General features: G+C 44.7%; 1 long non-coding RNA gene across 1 annotated transcript; it reads right to left on the minus strand.

The window, feature by feature from the left end:
• Positions 1-690: 690 nt before the first annotated feature.
• LOC135533726 (uncharacterized) lies at positions 691-2501 on the minus strand. The gene is made up of 3 exons (XR_010454576.1): positions 1997-2501; positions 1168-1192; positions 691-744 (listed from the first exon to the last, which is right to left on the minus strand). It is a non-coding gene; the product is annotated as an uncharacterized LOC135533726 (long non-coding RNA).
• Between the last annotated feature and the right edge of the window lie 17499 nt (positions 2502-20000).

A 20000-nucleotide genomic window follows, 5' to 3' on the forward strand; every position in this document is an offset into this window, starting at 1 on the left:
GGAGAAGAAGAAGGTGAAGGAGAAGAAGAAGGTGAAGGAGAAGAAGAAGATAAAGGAGAAGAAGGAGAAGAAGAAGATGATGAAGGAGAAGAAGAAGGTGAAGGAGAAGAAGAAGGTGAAGGAGAAGAAGGTGAAGGAGAAGAAGAAGGTGAAGGAGAAGAAGGAGAAGAAGAAGGTGAAGGAGAAGAAGAAGGTGAAGGAGAAGAAGAAGATGAAGGAGAAGAAGAAGGTGAAGGAGAAGAAGATGAAGGAGAAGAAGAAGGTGAAGGGAGAAGAAGAAGGTGAAGGAGAAGAAGAAGGTGAAGGAGAAGAAGAAGGTAAAGGAGAAGAAGAAGGTGAAGGAGAAGAAGAAGGTGAAGGAGAAGAAGGTGAAGAAGAAGGTGAAGAAGGTAAAGAAGAAGGTGAAGAAGGTGAAGTGTAGAAGGTGAAGGAGAAGAAGGTGAAGAAGGTGAAGAAGAAGCGTAAAGTCACAAAGTGCTGATATACTTCTAGTGCTCCTCTCCACTTTATAACACATGTAACAAACAGCACCCTATGGATTAGTGAGCTTTAATAGGAGGCAAGGTCATGTCACATTGTGATAGTGGCCAGTCAACCCACCGTCATCCTGAGCTTCATCGGGCCACTAAAACAGGCACCAGGTGTCCCTCCCTCATCTTTTCTAGTGTCCAGCTCACCTCTAGGTTCACTGGGCTGTTAGGAGTGTAGCGCGAGGCTTCAACCACCCAGGATCCAGGCAGTTATCTATGGAGGCGAGGGGAGGGGAGAGGGGTGGAGAGGGAGGGGAGGGAGGAGGAGATGGAGGGAGAGAGGGGGAGGAGAGGGGGAGGGGAGGAGGGGAGGAGAGAAGAGGAGATGGGAGGAGGAGGGAGGAGATGGGAGGGGAGGGGGGAGAGGGGTGGAGATGGAGGGAGGGGGAGAGGGGAGGGGAGGGGGAGCAGAGCAGAGGGGGGGAGGGGGATGGAGGGGATTTTAATCCAATATGTCTACTTTGAACAGAAATGTTTTCTTTATTACACTTATTGATGAAGGACGTGATCAACTATCACATCATAAAGGAACCAGGCAACCGTGATCCCAGCTGGTCTGAACACAATAACCACACAATGGAAAACACTGTGTGGACCAATAGTAACAGTCTACGGTACGTTTAGAGATACTACTCACTGATGTTGGCTTCGCATCTCAAACCCTGCACAAAAAGAGGAATGCACACAGGCACATGAGCAAATGAAAACCATAGAACAAGAAACAACAACAACTTAGAATGTACGATGGGACTTATCGTATATTTCTGTTAAGTCTGGCGCAAACCTGACTTTTCTCTGTTGTAGATATATTTCCATACTATGAGGTTGGAATAATATTGTGAAAATGTTGATAATGCCCGTTTAGTATTAAAGTGCTGTTTGAAAAGCCTTCCTGAAATGGCTGCCCGTTTTAGCGGGATGGAGTTTTGGCCTGCCAGGTGGTAAACTAGTTCATAAAAGACCACTGGAAATGTTGGCCTGCCCAGTGACATCACAAGGCCTGCCCAGTGACATCACAAGGCCTGCCCAGTGACATCACAAGGCCTGCCCAGTGACATCACAAGGCCTGTCCAGTGACATCACAAGGCCTGTCCAGTGACATCACAAGGCCTGCCCAGTGACATCACAAGGCCTGTCCAGTGACATCACAAGGAGTAGTCATCTCTTTTGATTAGACATTTATCTTATCATGATCAAGAAAATGAGTAGCCTGAGGCATAATTCAAGTCAGCCTGATGGACGGATTATAGATACGGCAATTACATATTTTATTTGTTATGTCACTTTTATTTAACTAAGCAAGACAGTTAATTAAGAACAAATTCTTATTCAAACCCGGACGACTCTGGGACCATTGTGCGCCGCACTACCGGACTCCCAATCACCGCCGGATGTACTGACGCAAATGCACTGAGAGAGTTTGACTCTTTTGCCGAATACATTTTTAAAAGTCAGCCGTCATTTACCTCTTGAGTACAGTTTAGTGTGGGCCATTCCAAGATCCGTAGACTTGATGAAGTAGAGACAAACGCCAACAACAATCCCACCGTGAGAAGTAACTTCATTTTCGTTAGGTCAAAAGCAAGTAGCTTTCCTTCCGCGAATCATTTTCACAGCTCAAAAACAACACATTTCCAATTGTCATTGGGAATCATACATGTAGCGCACACGTCGCCATTGAAACAAAGAAAAACTCTCTCTAATCTGCAAACGCGCATTTACTGTACAATCCAGCAGGCTATACTAGACAGACAATAAATTAGATGCCATTCACACGAGGAGTCCACGAAATGTCTCATGAAGGTAAATCCCCAGAACTACCCGTGAAGGAAGGTCGGAACAACGTCTAAATGGTTAACTTACTGTAACTTCCTGGTGGTTATGCAAATGAAAAGAACACCTGACCTACTGGAAATATTGTTTTCTTTCCTTCCACTCTGTGTGTGTCAGGTGCGTGGGTATATAGGCGTTCTCCCAAAATGGCACCCTATTTCCTGTGTAGTGCAATACTTTTAACCAGGTCCAATAGGGATCGGGCCAGAAGTAGTGCACTATGAAGGAATGGGGTGCCATTTGGAGCGTTTCATACAGTACACGTGTATTATAGTCATTGCATGTTTGTATTTCCAGTTAGACTTGTTTCACTCCAAGTTATCATATTTGTATTTGATAACCTTTTTTGATTATACAACTATGTATAACTATATAACTAGAGAACTATATATAACTATGTATAATTAGAGAACTATATATAACTATGTATAACTAGATAACTATATATAATTATTTATAACTAGAGAACTATATATAACTATGTATAACTAGAGAACTATATATAACTATGTATAACTAGAGAACTATATATAACTATGTATAATTAGATAACTATATATAACTATGTATAACTAGATAACTATATATAACTATGTATAAATAGAGAACTATATATAACTATGTATAATTAAATAACTAAAAACAACTATAACTACATAACTATATAACTATGTATAACTCGATAACTATATATAACTAGATAACTATATATAACTATTAGATAGCTATATATAACTGTATAATTAAATAACTAAAAACAACTATAACTACATAACTATATATAATTAGATAACTATATACAGTTGAAGCTTACATATACCTTGGCCAAATACATTTAAACATCAGTTTTTCACAATTCCTGACATTTAATCCTAGTAACAAATCCCTGTCTTATGTCAGTTTGGATCACCACTTTATTTTAAGAATGTGAAATGTCAGAATAATTGTAGAGAGAATTATTTATTTCAGCTTTTATTTCTTTCATCACGTTCCCAGTGGGTCAGAAGTTTACATACACTCAATTAGTATTTGGTAGCATTGCCTTTAAATTGTTTAACTTGGGTCAAACGTTTTGGGTAGCCTTCCACAAGCTTCCCATAATAAGTTGGGTGAATTTTGTCCCATTCCTCCTGACAGAGCTGGTGTAACTGAGTCAGGTTTGTAGGCCTCCTTGCTCGCACACACTTTTCCAGTTCTGCACACACATGTTCTGTAGGATTGAAGTCAGGGCTTTGTGATGGCCACTCCAATACCTTGACTTTGTTGTCCTTAAGCCATTTTGCCACAACTTTGGAAGTATGCTTGGGGTCATTGTCCATTTGGAAGACCCATTTGCGACCAAGCTTTAACTTCCTGACTGATGTCTTGAGATGTTGCTTCAATATATCCACATAATTTTATTTCCTCATGATGCTATCTATTTTGTGAAGTGCACCAGTCCCTCCTGCAGCAAAGCACCCCCACAACATGATGCTGCCACACCCGTGCTTCACAGTTGGGATGGGATTCTTCGGCTTGCAAGCTTCCCCCTTTTTCCTCCAAACATAACGATGGTCATTATGGCCAAACAGTTCTATTTTTGTTTCATCAGACCAGAGGACATTTCTCCAAAAGGTACGATCTTTGTCCCCATGTGCAGTTGCAAACCGTAGTCTGGCTTTCTTATGGAGGTTCTGGAGCAGTGGCTTCTTCCTTGCTGAGTGGCCTTCCAGGTAATGTCGATATAGGACTCATTTTTACTGTGGATATAGATACTTTTGTACCTGTTTCCTCCAGCATCTTCACAAGGTCCTTTGCTTTTGTTCTAGGATTGATTTGCACTTTTCGCTCCAAAGTACGTTCATCTCTAGGAGACAGAACACGTCTCCTTCCTGAGCGGTATGATGGCTGCGTGGTCCCATGGTGTTTATACTTAAGTACTATTGTTTGTACAGATGAACGAGGTACCTTCAGGCGTTTGGAAATTGCTCCCAAAGATGAACCAGACTTGTGGAGGTCTACAATTGTTTTCTGAGGTCTTGACTAATTTATTTTGATTTTCACATGATGTCAAGCTAAGAGGCACTGAGTTTGAAGGTAGGTCTTGAAATACATCCACGGGTACTACTCCAATTGACTCAAATGATGTCAATTAACTTATCAGAAGCTTCTAAAGCCATGACATATTTTTCTGGAATTTTCCAAGTTGTTTAAAGGCACAGTCAACTTAGTGTATGTAAACTTCTGACCCACTGGAATTATCCAAGCTGTTTAAAGGCACAGTCAACTTAGTGTATGTAAACTTCTGACCCAATGGAATTGTCCAAGCTGTTTAAAGGCACAGTCAACTTAGTGTATGTAAACTTCTGACCCAATGGAATTGGGATACAGTGAATTATAAGTGAAATAATCTGCCTGTAAACAATTGTTGGAAAAATGACTTGTGTCGCACAAAGTAGATGTCCTAACCGACTTGCCAAAACTATAGTTTGTTAACAAGACATTTGTGGAGTGGTTTTAATGACTCCAACCTAAGTGTATGTAAACTTCCGACTTCAACTATGTATAACTAGATAACTATATATAACTATGTATAACTAGATAACTATATATAACTGTATAACTAGAGAACTATATATAACTATGTATAACTCGAGAACTATATGTAACTATGTATAATTAGATAACTATATATAACTATGTATAACTAGAGAACTATATATATTAGATAACTATGTATAACTATGTATAACTAGAGAACTATATATAACTATGTATAACTATATAACTATGTATAACTAGAGAACTATTTATAACTATGTGTTTTAGATAACTATATATAACTATATTCAGTTACTGTGTAGAACTAGATTATTTATTCTAAGAGTGTAGGTTTACTACCAGAGGAAGTAGAACAACGACATACTGTGTATTTGACTTCTGCTGAGCTTTCAGTGTAGGGTGCATTTCGTCCCATTGACCAGTAGATGGTAGTATTCCCCCAGGGTCAGAGTATCGAGGCCTAAAACAACCAGGTGAGGAGAGTTCCTTACTAATCAGTGACCTTAATTCGTCCATCAATTACAAGGGAGGGTTGAAAACCCGCAGACACTCGCCTCTGAGTTTGTCGCCTGGGATGTAATGCAAGCGATTGAGTCGCTCTGGATAAGAGCGTCTGCTAAATGACTTAAATGTAAATGTAAATGTAAGAATGAACAGTTGAGGTGATTGCATCTATACTCTATTGAATATATTTTTTTTTAAATACGTTTTAAAAAGAATATATAATAATAATAATATATCCCATTTAGCAGACGCTTTTGTCCAAAGCGACTTACAAGTCGGCTGGGGCCACTACTTTTACATATGGGTGGCCCCAGCGGGAATCGAACCCACGACGCTTGGCGTTGCAAGCGCCATGCTCTACCGACTGAGCCACACAGAATGACAAAGGACCTGAACTGACCCTTGCACAGTCTCAGTTTTTCCTATTCATTAAATCACGTTGAAAATGAGACACGTTAATGACTGAATGAGATAGATCATTGTGCAGAGAGACAGAACATTTACAGAGGTATTGGGTCATAAGGATGCTGTCAGACTTGACACGGTGCATTCGGGAAAGTATTCAGACTCTTTGACTTTTTGTTACGTCACGGCCTTATTCTAAAACGGATTCAATCGGGAATTCTTTACGAATATGCACTGTACATATCAATCAAAACAATTTAATGGATTCAATTGTCTGTTAAAAATAGACAAACTAACAGAAGAACATGTTTCACTTTAATACAGTACGCTAAAAAACAGGATATAGATTCGTCAATCATGGCTGTTGATGCCGAAAAGTCTTTCTACCGTATCAAATTCGCTTTTTTAAAGCAAAACTATGGAAGCTTTCAGTTTTCCAGCTGAAAAAACAAAATTTGATACATTTTTTATATAAAATGTCCTAAAGCAAAATATATACACAAATAATACATTACCAGATGAAATGACTTTAGAAAAGGGGCACAAGACAGGGATGTCCTCTCTCTCCCCTCCTGTTTCCACTGGCAATTGAACCGCTTAAAGAATAATTGGACTGGACACAAACGTAACAGGTGTCAGTACTGGTAAACATGAATATAAACTAAACTTATTTGCAGACGATTTCCTGATATACCGGACCGATATTGAACACTACGAACAAATATTTTCAGAATTCTCTAAAATCTCAGAAAATAAAATTGACACGTCCAAAAAAATTAAATAATGGCAAAAAATAAAACTACTAACTCAGTCTTCCTTTAAGTGGATGACAACACATATATACTACTTAGGATGCTTAACAAGTGACAACATACGTATATATTCCTCTATATGACCTGACAACCCAGACTACTAAATTAACTAACATCCTAACAGTCCTGTCAGTTACTACTATGAATCCTCTATATGACCTGACAACCCAGACTACTAAATTAACTAACATCCTAACAGTCCTGTCAGTTACTACTATGAATCCTCTATATGACCTGACAACCCAGACTACTAAATTAACTAACATCCTAACAGTCCTGTCAGTTACTACTATGAATCCTCTATATGACCTGACAACCCAGACTACTAAATTAACTAACATCCTAACAGTCCTGTCAGTTACTACTATGAATCCTCTATATGACCTGACAACCCAGACTACTAAATTAACTAACATCCTAACAGTCCTGTCAGTTACTACTATGAATCCTCTATGACCTGACAACCCAGACTACTAAATTAACTAACATCCTAACAGTCCTTTCAGTCACTCCTATGAATCCTGCGTCGTGCCTAAGAACATCCCTAAGCCGTGGTATATTGGCCATATACCACACCCCCCCCATGCCTTATTGCTCTAATTATAATGCCATCTTATGTGGTGGAGCACTAGGTCTTTGTCCCAAATGGCACCCTATTCCCTATTTAGTGCACTACTTTTGACAAGGGCCTATGTGGCTCTGGTCAAAAGTAGTGCACTATGTTGGGAATATGGCGCCATTTGGAAACAGCAGAGGCCCAGTAGAAACAGCAGCGGCCCAGTGGAAACAGAGGAGGCCCAGAGGAAACAGCAGAGGCCCAGAGGAAACAGCAGAGGCCCAGTGGAAACAGCAGAGGCCCAGTGGAAACAGCAGAGGCCCAGAGGAAACAGCAGAGGCCCAGAGGAAACAGCAGCGGACCAGTGGAAACAGCAGAGGCCCAGTGGAAACAGCAGCGGACCAGTGGAAACAGCAGCTGCCCAGTGGAAACAGCAGAGGCCCAGTGGAAACAGCAGAGGCCCAGTGGAAACAGCAGAGGCCCAGTGGAAACAGCAGAGGCCCAGTGGAAACAGAGGAGGCCCAGAGGAAACAGCTACGGCACAGTGGAAACAGCAGCTGCCCAGTGGAAACTGCAGCTGCCCAGTGGAAACAGCAGCTGCCCAGTGGAAACAGCAGCTGCCCAGTGGAAACAGCAGAGGCCCAGTGGAAACAGCAGCTGCCCAGTAGAAACAGCGACGGCCCAGTAGAAACAGTAGAGGCTCAGTGGAAACAGCAGAGGCCAAGTGGAAACAGCAGAGGCCCAGTAGAAACAGCAGAGGCCCAGTGGAACAGCAGAGGCCCAGTGGAAACAGTAGAGGCCCAGTGGAAACAGCAGAGGCCCAGTGGAACAGCAGAGGCCCAGTGGAAACAGTAGAGGCCCAGTGGAAACAGCAGAGGCCCAGTGGAAACAGCAGAGGCCCAGTAGAAACAGCAGAGGCCCAGTGGAAACAGCAGAGGCCCAGTGGAAACAGCAGAGGCCCAGTAGAAACAGCAGAGGCCCAGTGGAAACAGCAGAGGCCCAGTGGAAACAGCAGAGGCCCAGTAGAAACAGCAGAGGCCCAGTGGAAACAGCAGAGGCCCAGTGGAAACAGCAGAGGCCCAGTGGAAACAGGAAAATTAATAGTGATTCATGATTCAACTAACGTGTCTCCAATGAGGATTAATGATAGCCTACAACGAATATTACTGTAACACACACACACACACACACACACACACACACACACACACACACACACACACACACACACACACACACACACACACACACACACACACACACACACACACACACACACACACTTCAAGCCCACTCAGTGTCTAAACATCTCAGTCCCACCTGCTAGATGCTCCTCTTCATCAGCCCATGTCCTGTCCCATAACATCAGTGAGCTACCCAGAACACCTGTACCTGCTGTGGGTAGCAGCACACAACTCCCAGGTTTGATATTAGGCATTATTAAACAATCTCTCTGAACAGCCCCCATGACAGAGTCTCTGCTCTACTGGAGAGGCACGGTGACTCCCAGGTTTGATATTAGGCATTAAACAACCTCTCTGAACAGCCCCCATGACAGAGTCTCTGCTCTGCTGGAGAGGCACGGTGACTCCCAGATTTGATATTAGGCATTAAACAACCTCTCTGAACAGCCCCCATGACAGAGTCTCTGCTCTACTGGAGAGGCACGGTGACTCCCCCCCCCCCCATCCTGAACTGTTACAGACACTTCACACATGGCCGTTAGGTGGTATGACGCTGCAATGGACAGCTGCCGTTTTACTCGCTCCTGACCAGTTTTGAGCTCATCTTGAGCTTCTGTTTCCACCGTCGTTTCTGTTTCCTACGACCAGAAAGAGGTTTCAGGACATCAGGACAGCCATCGCTAACCTTCGACGTGGAGCTGCTCCAGTTTATTCTCCAGTGATTGAACGTTCGCCAAATAAACCCGGAGGGGAAAGGTGGTAGTTTCGTCAGGGTGCCCCGCAGGTCGGCCTCTCTTACGCAGTCTCTTCCTTTTCCAAGTTGGCTGGATGTCCAGTGGGTGTAGGACCATTCTTGATACACAGGGGAAACTGTTGAGCGTGAAAAAAAAACAGCATCTTTGCAATTCTTGACATACTCAAATGGGTGCACCTGGCACCTACTTCCATACCCTGTTCAAAGGCACTTAAATCTTTTGTCTTGCCCATTCACCCTCTGAATGACACACATACACAATCCATGTCTCAATTATCTCAAGGCTTAAAAAAATCCTTATTTAACCTGTCTCCTCCCTTCATCTACACTGACTGAAGTGGATTTGTGACATCTATCTATGATTCTATAAGGGATCATAGCTATCACCTGGATTCACCTGGTCAGTCGATGTCATGGAAAGAGCAGGTGTTCCTAATGTTTTGTCCACTCAGTGTCCATCTAGCTGGGGGTAAGCTAAAGGGGGGAGGGGTGTGTCTCTCTGTTAACAACAGCTGGTTCTTTAATATTAGGGAAGTCTTGAGTTTCTACTCACCCGAGGTAGAGTACCTCATGATAAGCTGCAGACCACACTATTTTACAGACAGAGTTTTCATCTATATTTTAATGGTAGCTGTCTATTTACCACCACTAACTGATGCTGGCACTAAGACCGCACTCAACCAGCTGTATAGGTGGCCTAGTGGTTAGAGTGTAGAGGCGGCAGGGTAGCCTAGTGGTTAGAGCGTTGGGCCAGTAACTGAAAGGTTGCTAGATCTAATCCCCTGAGCTGACAAGGTAAAACATCTGTTGTTCTGCCCCTGAACAAGGCAGTTAAACCCACTGTTCCTAGGCAGTTAACCCACTGTTCCTAGCCAGTTAACCCCACCGTTCCTAGGCAGTTAACCCCACTATTCCAAGGCAGTTAACCCCACTATTCCAAGGCAGTTAACCCCACTGTTCCTAGGCCGTCATTGTAAATAAGAATTAGCCTGTTTCCACTGACTTGCCTAGTTAACCCACTGTTTCTAGCCAGTTAACCCACTGTTCCTAGCCAGTTAACCCCACTGTTCCTAGGCAGTTAATCCCACTGTTCCTAGACCAGTTAACCCACTGTTTCTAGCCAGTTAACCCACTGTTCCTAGCCAGTTAACCCCACTGTTCCTAGGCAGTTAACCCCACTATTCCAAGGCAGTTAACCCCACTATTCCAAGGCAGTTAACCCCACTATTCCAAGGCAGTTAACCCCACTGTTCCTAGGCCGTCATTGTAAATAAGAATTAGCCTGTTTCCACTGACTTGCCTAGTTAAATAAAGGTAAAAAATAAATAAAAATAAAAATATTAAATTGGCCCATAAGCAAACAGGAAATTGTTAATTGAGAAGTGGCGCTCCTAGTGGCCACATACAGAAATGCACACAAAGCTCTACCCTCCATTTGGCAAACATGACTCAAAACAGGAAGTACCAGTGACGTGCTCAATATAGAGGATGCTAAGCTCCAGGACTGTTTCTCCAGCACAGAGTGGAACATGTCCCGGGATTCATCCAATGGCATTGAGGAGTTTTACCACATCAGTCACCGGCTGATGAGGCCCTAAAAATGTGTCATAGACTCCAGCCACCATAGTCTCTCTGCTACCTGACTGCAAGCGCTACCGATGCACCAAGTCTGGGAGCAACAGGACCCTGAACAGCTTCTACCCCTCGAGCCATAAGACTGAACAGCTTCTACCCCCCGAGCCATAAGACTGAACAGCTTCTACCCCCCGAGCCATAAGACTGAACAGCTTCTACCCCCCGAGCCATAAGACTGAACAGCTTCTACCCCCCGAGCCACAAGACTGAACAGCTTCTACCCCCCGAGCCATAAGACTGAACAGCTTCTACCCCTCGAGCCATAAGACTGAACAGCTTCTACCCCGAGCCATAAGACTGAACAGCTTCTACCCCGAGCCATAAGACTGAACAGCTTCTACCCCCGAGCCATAAGACTGAACAGCTTCTACCCCCCGAGCCATAACACTGATAAATAGTTAGTTAAATAGTTAACTAAATAGCGACCCGGACTATCTGCATTGACCCTTTTTTGACTCATCACATCCGCTTCTGCTAGTGTTTATCTATCCTGTTAATAGCCAAGTTATGACCTTGTACCCCTGCACATTGACTCTGTTCTGGTGTCCAGTGTATAAAGCCAAGTTATGACCTCGTACCCCTACACATTGACTCTGTTCTGGTGTCCAGTGTATAAAGCCAAGTTATGACCTCGTACCCCTGCACATTGACTCTGTTCTGGTGTCCAGTGTATAAAGCCAAGTTATGACCTCGTACCCCTGCGCATTGACTCGGTTCTGGTACCCCGTGTATAAAGCCAAGTTATGACCTTGTACCCCTGCGCATTGACTCTGTTCTGGTACCCCGTGTATAAAGCCAAGTTATTACCTTGTACCCCTGCGCATTGACTCGGTTCTGGTACCCCGTGTATAAAGCCAAGTTATGACCTCGTACCCCTACACATTGACTCGGTTCTGGTACCCCGTGTATATAGCCAAGTTATTACCTCGTACCCCTGCGCATTGACTCGGTTCTGGTACCCCGTGTATATAGCCATGTTATTACCTCGTACCCCTGCGCATTGACTCGGTTCTGGTACCCCGTGTATATAGCCAAGTTATTACCTCGTACCCCTGCGCATTGACTCGGTTCTGGTACCCCGTGTATATAGCCATGTTATTACCTCGTACCCCTGCGCATTGACTCGGTTCTGGTACCCCGTGTATATAGCCAAGTTATTACCTCGTACTCCTACACATTGACTCAGTACTGGTACCCCGTGTATATAGCCAAGTTATTACCTCGTACCCCTACACATTGACTCAGTACTGGTACCCCGTGTATATAGCCAAGTTATTACCTCGTACCCCTACACATTGACTCAGTACTGGTACCCGGTGTATATAGCCAAGTTATTACCTCGTACCCCTACACATTGACTCAGTACTGGTACCCCGTGTATATAGCCAAGTTATTACCTCGTACCCCTACACATTGACTCAGTACTGGTACCCCGTGTATATAGCCATGTTATTACCTCGTACCCCTACACATTGACTCAGTACTGGTACCCCGTGTATATAGCCAAGTTATTACCTCGTACCCCTACACATTGACTCAGTACTGGTACCCCGTGTATATAGCCAAGTTATTACCTCGTACCCCTACACATTGACTCAGTACTGGTACTCCCTGTATGTAGCCAAGTTATCGTTACCCATTGTGGATTTATTATGACTTTTCAATTATTTCTCTATTTTCTTACTCTCTACATTGTTGGGAAGGGCCCGTCCGTAAGCATTACACTGTTAGTCTACACCTGTTTTTGGGAAGGGCCCGTCAGTAAGCATTACAGTGTTAGTCTACACCTGTTGTTGGGAAGGGCCCGTCAGTAAGCGTTACACTGTTAGTCTACACCTGTTGTTGGGAAGGGCCCGTCAGTAAGCATTACACTGTTAGTCTACACCTGTTGTTGGGAAGGGCCCGTCAGTAAGCATTACACTGTTAGTCTACACCTGTTGTTGGGAAGGGCCCGTCAGTAAGCATTACACTGTTAGTCTACACCTGTTGTTGGGAAGGGCCCGTCAGTAAGCATTACAGTGTTAGTCTACACCTGTTGTTGGGAAGGGCCCGTCAGTAAGCATTACAGTGTTAGTCTACACCTGTTGTTGGGAAGGGCCCGTCAGTAAGCGTTACACTGTTAGTCTACACCTGTTGTTGGGAAGGGCCCGTCAGTAAGCGTTACACTGTTAGTCTACACCTGTTGTTGGAAAGGGCCCGTCCGTAAGCATTACACTGTTAGTCTACACCTGTTGTTGGGAAGGGCCCGTCAGTAAGCATTGCACTGTTAGTCTACACCTGTTGTTTACGAAGCACGTGACAGATAATATTTGTTTTGATTTGGGCTGTCAGGCTGTCGCTCAAATGGAACCCTATTCTCTGGTCAAATGGAACCCTATTCTCTGGTCAAATAGAACCATATTCTCTGGTCAAATGGAACCCTATTCTCTGGTCAAATGGAACCCTATTCTCTGGTCAAATGGAACCCTATTCTCTGGTCAAATGGAACCCTATTCTCTGGTCAAATGGAACCCTATTCTCTGGTCAAATGGAACCCTATTCTCTGGTTAAATGGAACCCTATTCTCTGGTCAAATGGAACCCTATTCTCTGGTCAAATGGAACCCTATTCTCTGGTCAAATGGAACCCTATTCCCTGGTTAAATGGAACCCTATTCTCTGGTCAAATGGAACCCTATTCTCTGGTCAAATGGAACCCTATTATCTGGTCAAATGACACCCTATTCTCTGGTCAAATGGAACCCTATTCTCTGGTCATATTGAACCCTATTCTCTGGTCAAATGGCACCCTATTCTCTGGTGAAATGGAACCATATTCTCTGGTCAAATGGAACCCTATTCTCTGGTCAAATGGAACCCTATTCTCTGGTCAAATGGAACCCTATTCTCTGGTCAAATAGAACCCTATTATCTGGTCATATTGAACCCTATTCTCTGGTCAAATGGAACCCTATTCTCTGGTCAAATGGAACCCTATTCTCTGGTCAAATGGAACCCTATTCTCTGGTCAAATAGAACCCTATTCTCTGGTCAAATAGAACCCTATTCTCTGGTCAAATAGAACCCTATTCTCTGGTCAAATGGAACCCTATTCTCTGGTCAAATGGAACCCTATTCTCTGGTCATATTGAACCCTATTCTCTGGTCAAATGGCACCCTATTCTCTGGTGAAATGGAACCCTATTCTCTGGTCAAATGGAACCCTATTCTCTGGTCAAATGGAACCCTATTCTCTGGTCAAATGGAACCCTATTCTCTGGTCAAATGGAACCCTATTCTCTGGTCAAATGGAACCCTATTCTCTGGTCAAATAGAACCCTATTCTCTGGTCAAATAGAACCCTATTCTCTGGTCAAATGGAACCCTATTCTCTGGTCAAATGGAACCCTATTCTCTGGTCAAATGGAACCCTATTCCCTGGTCAAATGGAACCCTATTCTCTGGTCAAATGGAACCATATTCTCTGGTCAAATGACACCCTATTCTCTGGTCAACTGGAACCCTATTCTCTGGTCACATGGAACCCTATTCTCTGGTCAAATGACACCCTATTCTCTGGTCAAATGGAACCATATTCTCTGGTCAACTGGAACCATATTCTCTGGTCAAATGGAACCCTATTCTCTGGTCAAATGGAACCCTATTTTCTGGTCAACTGGAACCATATTCTCTGGTCAAATGGAACCATATTCTCTGGTCAAATGGAACCCTATTCTCTGGTCAAATGGAACCCTATTCTCTGGTCAAATAGAACCCTATTCTCTGGTCAAATAGAACCCTATTCTCTGGTCAAATGGAACCCTATTCTCTGGTCAAATGGAACCCTATTCTCTGGTCAAATGGAACCCTATTCCCTGGTCAAATGGAACCCTATTCTCTGGTCAAATGGAACCCTATTCTCTGGTCAAATGACACCCTATTCTCTGGTCAAATGGAACCCTATTCTCTGGTCAAATGGAACCCTATTCTCTGGTCAAATGGAACCCTATTCTCTGGTTAAATGGAACCCTATTCTCTGGTCAAATGGAACCCTATTCTCTGGTCAAATGGAACCCTATTCCCTGGTCAAATGGAACCCTATTCCCTGGTCAAATGGAACCCTATTCTCTGGTCAAATGGAACCCTATTCTCTGGTCAAATGGAGCCCTATTCCCTGGTTAAATGGAACCCTATTCTCTGGTTAAATGGAGCCCTATTCTCTGGTTAAATGGAGCCCAATTCCCTGGTCAAATGGAACCCTATTCTCTGGTCAAATGGAACCCTATTTTCTGGTCAACTGGAACCATATTCTCTGGTCAAATGGAACCCTATTCTCTGGTCAAATGGAACCCTATTCCCTGGTCAAATGGAACCCTATTCCCTGGTCAAATGGAACCCTATTCTCTGGTCAAATGGAACCCTATTCTCTGGTCAAATGGAGCCCTATTCCCTGGTTAAATGGAACCCTATTCTCTGGTTAAATGGAGCCCTATTCTCTGGTTAAATGGAGCCCAATTCCCTGGTCAAATGGAACCCTATTCTCTGGTCAAATGGAACCCTATTTTCTGGTCAACTGGAACCATATTCTCTGGTCAAATGGAACCCTATTCTCTGGTCAAATGGAACCCTATTCCCTGGTCAAATGGAACCCTATTCCCTGGTCAAATGGATCCCTATTCTCTGGTCAAATGGAACCCTAATCCTTGGTTAAATGGAACCCTATTCCCTGGTCAGGATGGGTAATGTACACTATGTATCAGATCACTCATGGGAAGTTAAACCACATGGTTTGGGTGAAACGTAGTCATCTGTGGAGAATATTGTCTCGTCTCTTCAACCACCACTAACACTGCCCATCCTAATGGGAAAGGAAACTGCTTCAGACGACATAACAGATAATGACCCTCCGACGTGTGAGATTGACCGGGGCCTGGGTCTATTTTCTACTCCGTGAGTCGGCCTCGGGGCCTAACTGTTGTCAGACGCAACGAGAGCATCTAGGCTTTGTGTTTGTTTACTTTCCGATGACCTCTCTCTCTCTCTCTCTCAGAGCAGCTATGTTTACTTTCCGATGATCTCTCTCTCCCTCTCCCTCCCCCCCATTGCAGAGCAGCTATGTTGACTTTCCGATGATCTCTCTCCCTCTCCCCCTCATTGCAGAGCCGCTATGTATAGGTAGTCTGTTAAACAGACTCATTCACACTGTCACACCCTGATGTAGAGAAGGGCTTGAGGCCTGGGGGATGTTGATGGCAACTGTGTGTCTCTCTGTCTGTGTGTGTCTGTGTGTGTGTGTGAGAAGAGATTCGTACAGGTGTGAAAACCAACCTGTCAACCTGCTTCACACCATAACACCACAGCTTTAAACACCATTCTTTGTCTAGTTGAGTCTTGCCAAGAGGTATTCTGAATTGAGACAAAGGTGAGAGCAGCTTTCAGTCTGGTTTAACCAAGCTGTAGCAGAGGGCCCTGAGCATGGAAAGCCAAAGGGAGAGCAGCTTTCAGTCTGGTTTAACCAGGCTATAGCAGAGCGCCCCGAGCATGGAAAGCCAAAGGTGAGAGCAGCTTTCAGTGTGGTGTAACCAGGCTATAGCAGAGCGCCCCGAGCATGGAAAGCCAAAACACAGCTCAGGCGCTGAAAATGGCTGAACTGGGTGAGGTCATAATCCCCTTTACCAACGAAAACATCAAATATGCTTCTTGTCCGGTTGATTTACAGTAATATGAGTATTAATTGTCTGGTTGATTTACAGTAAAATGAGTATTATTTGTCTGGTTGATTTACAGTAATATGAGTATTATTGGACTGGTTGATTTACAGTAAAATTAGTATTAATTGTCTGGTTGATTTACAGTAAAATGAGTATTATTTGTCTGGTTGATTTACAGTAATATGAGTATTATTGGACTGGTTGATTTACAGTAAAATTAGTATTAATTGTCTGGTTGATTTACAGTAAAATGAGTATTATTTATCTGGATGATTTACAGTAAAATGAGTATTAATTGTCTGGTTGATTTACAGTAATATGAGTATTACTTGTCAGATTAATTTACAGTAATATGAGTTATTTGTCTGGTTGATTTACAGTAATGAGTATTATTTATCTGGTTGATTTACAGTAAAATGAGTATTAATTGTCTGGTTGATTCTTAAGAGAGAGCGAAGCCCTAGAATGGAAAGACAACACTAGAGTGCTGGAAATGTCTGAGCTGGATGAGATCATAATCCCCTTTACCAAGAAACCATCCAAATAGATGTTGATTTACACACAAAAAGACACCCGTGGTATTTTGGGTTTTAAATCCGTGTGATTTGTAGAGATGATAAATGTTTGTTCTTTTACCTCGGGGCCATCATTAAAAATAAGAATTTGTTCTTAACTGCCTTGTTCAGGGGCAGAACAACAGATTTTAACCTTGTCAGCTCGGGGATTTGATCTTGCAACCTTTTAGGTTAATAGTCCTACGCTCGAACCACTAGGCTACCCTGCCGCCCCTACGCTCGAACCACTAGGCTACCCTGCCATCCCTACGCTCGAACCACTAGGCTACCTGCTGCCCCTACGCTCGAACCACTAGGCTACCCTGCCATCCCTACGCTCGAACCACTAGGCTACCTGCCGCCAATACGCTCGAACCACTAGGCTACCTGCCATCCCTACGCTCAAACCACTAGGCTACCTACCGCCCCTACGCTCGAACCACTAGGCTACCTGCCGCCCCTACGCTCGAACCACTAGGCTACCTGCCATCCCTACGCTCGAACCACTAGGCTACCTGCCGCCCCTAAGCTCTAACAACTAGGCTACCCTGCCACCCCTAAGCTCTAACAACTAGGCTACCCTGCCACCCCTACGCTCTAACCACTAGTCTACCTGCCGCCCCTACGCTCTAACCACTAGGCTACCCTGCTGCCCCTACACTCTAACCACTAGGCTACCCTGCCGCCCTACACTCTAACCACTAGGCTACCCTGCCGCCCTACACTCTAACCACTAGGCTACCCTGACGCCCCTACGCTCTAACCACTAGGCTACCCTGCCGCCCCTACGCTCTAACCACTAGGCTACCCTGCCGCCCTACGCTCTAACCACTAGTCTACCTGCCGCCCCTACGCTCAAACCACTAGGCTACCTGCCATCCCTACGCTCGAACCACTAGGCTACCTGCCGCCCCTAAGCTCTAACAACTAGGCTACCCTGCCACCCCTAAGCTCTAACAACTAGGCTACCCTGCCACCCCTACGCTCTAACCACTAGTCTACCTGCCGCCCCTACGCTCTAACCACTAGGCTACCCTGCTGCCCCTACACTCTAACCACTAGGCTACCCTGCCGCCCTACACTCTAACCACTAGGCTACCCTGCCGCCCTACACTCTAACCACTAGGCTACCCTGACGCCCCTACGCTCTAACCACTAGGCTACCCTGCCGCCCCTACGCTCTAACCACTAGGCTACCCTGCCGCCCTACGCTCTAACCACTAGTCTACCTGCCGCCCCTACGCTCTAACCACTAGGCTACCTAGTGGTTACATACCGCCCAAACAGATCCACAGATGACGCAATCTCTATTGCACTCCGCACTGCCCTTTCCCACCTGGACAAAAGGAACACCTATGTGAGAATGCTGTTCATTGACCTCAGCTCAGCGTTTAACACCATAGTGCCCTCAAAGCTCATCACTAAGCTAAGGAACCTGGGACGAAACACCTCCTTCTGCAACTGGATCCTGGACTTCTTGACGGGCCGCCCCCAGGTGGTGAGGGTAGGTAACAACACATCTGCCACGTTGATCCTCAACACTGGAGCTCCCCAGGGGTGCGTGCTCAGTCCCCTCATGTACTCCCGGTTCACCCACGACTGCATGGTCAGGCCAGGCACGACTCCAACACCATCATTAAGTTTGCAGACGACACAACAGTGGTAGGCCTGATCGCCGACAACGACGAGACAGCCTATAGGGAGGTGGTCAGAGACCTCGCCGGTTGGTGCCAGAATAACAACCTATCCCTCAACGTAACCAAGATTAAGGAGATTGTGGACTACAGGAAAAGGAGGACCGAGCACGCCACCATTCTCATCGAAGGGGCTGCAGTGGAGCAGGTTGAGAGCTTAAAGTTCCTTGGTGTCCACATCAACAACAAACTAGAATGGTCCAAACACACCAAGACAGTAGTGAAGAGGGCACGACAATGCCTATTCCCCCTCAGAAACTAAAAAGATTGGGCATGGGTCCTGAGATCCTCAAAAGGTTTTACAGCTGCAACATCGAGAGTATCCTGACCGGTTGCATCACTGCCTGGTACGGCAACTGCTCAGCCTCCGACCGCAAGGCACTTCAGAGGGTAGTGTGTACGACCCAGTACATCACTGGGGCAAAGCTGCCTGCCATCCAGGACCTCTACACCAGGCGGTGTCAGAAAAAGGCCCTCAAAATTGTCAAAGACCGGAGCCACCCCGTCATAGACTGTTCTCTCTACTACCACATGGCAAGCGGTACCGGAGTGCCAAGTCTAGGACAAAAAGGCTTCTCAACAGTTTTTACCCCCAAGCTATAAGACTCCTGAACAGGTAATCAAATGACTACCCGGACTATTTGCATTGTGTGCCCCCCCCCAACCCCTCTTTTTACGCTGCTGCTACTCTCTGTTTATCATATATGTATAGTCACTTTAACTATACATTCATGTACATACTACCTCTATTGGCCCGACCAACCAGTGCTCCCGCACATTGGCTAACCGGGCTATCTGCATTGTGTCCCACCACCCACCACCTGCTAACCCCTCTTTTACACTACTGCTACTCTCTGTTCATTATATATGCATAGTCACTTTAACAATACCTACATGTACATACTACCTCAATCAGCCTGACTAACCGGTGCCTGTATACAGCCCCGCTACTGTTATTTTCAAATGTCTTTTTACAGTTGGTTTATTTCTTCACTTACACACACACACACACACACACACACACACACACACACACACACACACACACACACACACACACACACACACACACACCTCCATAAAACCACAACTAGACTTGATTACAGTGTTTATTATAGTTTTACATTATTTTATGAGTTTATAATTAACAACATGAAGATGGAACTAAACAGACATTCATTATTTTATGAAACATTACCTTTCCATGGAAACCACAGAAATAATTTCCCCCCAAAACAACCTCCATGCCAATAAACTGCTGGCTCTCTTCAGTAGCGGTATTCAGGCAGCAGCCCAAATGACACCCTGT

This window comes from Oncorhynchus masou, unplaced genomic scaffold (genome assembly GCF_036934945.1).
Source record: "Oncorhynchus masou masou isolate Uvic2021 unplaced genomic scaffold, UVic_Omas_1.1 unplaced_scaffold_2625, whole genome shotgun sequence".
In the NCBI taxonomy this organism is placed as follows: Eukaryota; Metazoa; Chordata; class Actinopteri; order Salmoniformes; family Salmonidae; genus Oncorhynchus; species Oncorhynchus masou.